This window comes from Penaeus monodon, chromosome 39, assembly GCF_015228065.2.
Source record: "Penaeus monodon isolate SGIC_2016 chromosome 39, NSTDA_Pmon_1, whole genome shotgun sequence".
NCBI classification, from domain to species: Eukaryota; Metazoa; Arthropoda; class Malacostraca; order Decapoda; family Penaeidae; genus Penaeus; species Penaeus monodon.
In genome coordinates, this window is record NC_051424.1 from 9,195,338 (window position 1) to 9,198,905 (window position 3,568).

The following is a 3,568-nucleotide window of genomic DNA, read 5'->3' on the forward strand; positions in this document are numbered from 1 at the left end:
GCCCCGAGATCCCGCCCGCCCCCGAGGGCCCAAAATCGGATGAAGTTTACAGAGTGTGGCCGAGGACTTGGACGAGATCGTGAGGACTGCGGACGAGGACGCCGCCGATAATTGGGCCAGGACTCGAGGAGGTCTAAGGAATCCGAATCAGGAGGACCTGTGCGAGACTTTCGAGGACGTGTGGACTCGAGGACGGACATTTTACACCGAGACCAGGAGGATGAGGACAACATGGACGAGCAGCCACGAAGATGCACCAGGCAACCACGGAAAAAGATGACCAGCCAGGTTAGGTCACCCTTGAGGCAAATCTAAGACGCCTCGAGGCGAGGCTTGAGTGGGTGGCCGAGCAATGTACAATGGAGAAATCAGTATAGCAGACGGAGCCAGTGACCTCACCTCGCTCCCCCCATGCTTCCTACAGCTGCTGCTATCGCTCCTCCAGCTAGAAGGTCACTACTTATACCGAGAATGACCTAGGCCTCAGGGAGTTTCGTCGCCAGCGACCCAGCGCGTAAGGTCATACCCTCGCCGCCCTCCGGGCAAGCTGGCCTGACCGCGACCCAACATACACCCATATATAGACAGTCTCGTGTTCTTATACTGTTTGGGTTTGTAAACTCTCAGAAAAAAAGAGTCATGCCTTTAACAAGTATAACTACCCTCTTTTTCACCATTGTACTAAGGATATAGCCTTTTACAGAGCTGCACATACAGCTATCCCTCAAACTCAAGACCATATACCTCCAAATGTGTTCCATGGTGGAATTCTGTTTGCATTAAAGCACTTCGCTTAAACGTGAGCCGGGGACAGTTTACCCGCTACAAAAGAGGTACTCCAAATTAACTATCAGCCCTTATCTCCTTTAAAAGAGCATCTGCCTATCTTCGTCGTGCAATCCGGAATAGTAAAACAAATAGCTGGTGAAATTATGTTTCATCAATTACATCCTCTACATCTATCTCAAATGTTTGGCGCCGAATCCATAAACTATCAGGCAAACCCCCCCCATCCGCCCCCCGTCCTCCATATTCGAGATACTCCATTTCTGATCCTCGCCAAGTCGCTAAAGAACAGGGTGATTATTTCAGCAAGGTCAGTATGGGTCTAACCTTTCTCCACACTTCTCTTCTATTAAGACCACCAGAAAACGTACCCCCATTACCTTCACCCCATCCTCCGCTGAGTCCTATAATGCTCCATTTTCTTCCTCTGAACTCATTGCTGCCCTACAATCGTCCCGCAACACTCATGAAGGCCCTGACGGTATTCACTACCGAATGCCCCGGGCAACTCCCATCTTCCTCCTTATCCTTCCTATTAAAAATTTACAACCACATAGACATCAGGAAATTTTCCTTCTAATTGGCGAGAAGCTCTTATCCTTCCCTTCCTGAAACCAATAAATCGGGTACCCTTCCTCAAGACTATCGCCCCTCGCACTAACTAGCTGCTTGTGCAAACTATTAGGAGCGAATGGCGTACTTCCGCTTATTGTGGTATCTTGAATCTCACAATCTTCTCTCTCCTTCCCAATTCGGTTTTCGCCGTGCCAGAAGCACAGCTGACCCCCTTGCTCATTTTGAGACATATTTTACATCTGCATTTGCACGCCATGAATCTGTACTAGCTATATTTTTTGATCTAGAAAAAGCATATGATACGACATGGCGGTACCATATTCTCCAACAATTGTCCTCTCTAGGCATACGTGGAAACATGGGTGTCTTCATAAAGTCCTTCCTCTCCCAACGCATTTTCCAGGTCAAAATTGCCTCTGCCACATCATTCTTTCCTCAAATCGAAGGTGTCCCACAAGGCAGTGTGCTCAGTACCATTTTATTCCTTCTTGCTATTAATGATATTGTCTCAGTTTTACCACCAGGAGCCCGGTCATCACTATATGTTGATGATTTAACCATCTATGCCTCTGGCACATCCATACCAAATCTCAACCAATTTCTTCAATCTGCATTCTCATCAGTATCTTCCTGGGCCACAAACCATGGCTTCCGTTTTTCTACCTCTAAATCTTTCTCCATCCTTTTCTCTCGCTCACACCCACTCTCCCTTACCCCCACTCTTCCTATATGGCACTCCACTCCAATGCCGTTCCTCTGGCAAATTTCTAGATGTCATTTTTGACTCCAAACTGTCCTGGCGAGACCATATTCTACACATTAAAGAAAAAGCTCTCCGCCGTCTTCGAATCTTAAAAACTCTATCCCATATATATCATGGGGCTCAGATCGCAAAATTCTCCTTCATCTTCATGTTACTTTGATCCTCTCCACTCTTGATTATAGATGCCATATCTACTCCTCTGCCTCAACTTCTCTCCTTGCCCATCTTGATACAATTCATCACTGTGGTCTTCGCTTAGCACTAGGCGCCTTTCGCTCCTCTCCAGTTGAGAGCCTGTACACTGTATCAGGCATACCATCTCTATCTCGACGTCGTGCTTTTCTCTCTCTCCAATGCTATGTTCGATTCCACCAACTTTCCCTCAGTAAACTAACTATCCCACAATCCCTACTTCTTACCGTAGCTTTATCTTCACGTTTACCTACTCCTTTCTCCACTCGCATGGATACCCTCCTCTCCCATTCCCCTTTCCCCCATCTCCAACCTCTCCCGTTCCCCTGTCCATTCAGTCCTCCATGGCTTATACCTCACCCCCATATTTGCTCTTCTGTTTTCCCGACCACCAAAATCAAATATCCCCCCTACTGTCCTTCTCACCCATTTCCTTGACCATGTCTCCACTCATTCCTCTAGTATTCACGTATATACTGATGGCTCCAAATCCACCTCTGGTGCTGGTTTTGCAGTAATCTTCCTAACTCGTACTTTCAAATACTCCCTTCCTCCTGAATCCAGTGTCCTTAACTACAGACTGTATGCCCTCTTTTTGCTCCCAAACACATACTCACTCTCCTCTTCCTCTTTTACAATTTTTTACTGACTCCCGTTTAAATCTTAACTCTCATAAAGTCAATACACACCACCAACCCCTTGTTTGTAAGATCCGAACTGGGTTGTTCTACCTGTCCTCACGCATAAAACAATCAAAATTTGTGGTGGGCCAGCCAGTTGGAATCCCCGGCAATGAACAGGCAGATACGCTAGCACGCCAAGCCGCTATGTCCACTCTACCAACCACGCTTCTCACGTATCCCGCCACGGATTTTCCCCACACTTTAAGACCTTCTTTTTAATCGATGGCAATCTTTTTGGGTCAAAGCCTCCGCACTAAAAATTACATTGCTGTAAAACTATCAATCTCCTCTTGGGCAGTTCCATTTCATGGAACAGCTTGGGAGACCGCGTTTTTGATGTCACAATCTGATCCCACCCTATGTTCTTATGTAATGGGTTTCCCCTTTCAATCCCACACATTATTATGTCTGCTCACGTTTGAAACAACCCTTACCTTGCTTTCCCCACCTATCCTCCTTCACCGACCTCCCCAAACCCATCAGAAAATCCTTACAGAAACAATTTCTGCTTCGCAACCTATTCTCTTCCTCAACGCATACATATCCTATACTAACTCCTTACCACACC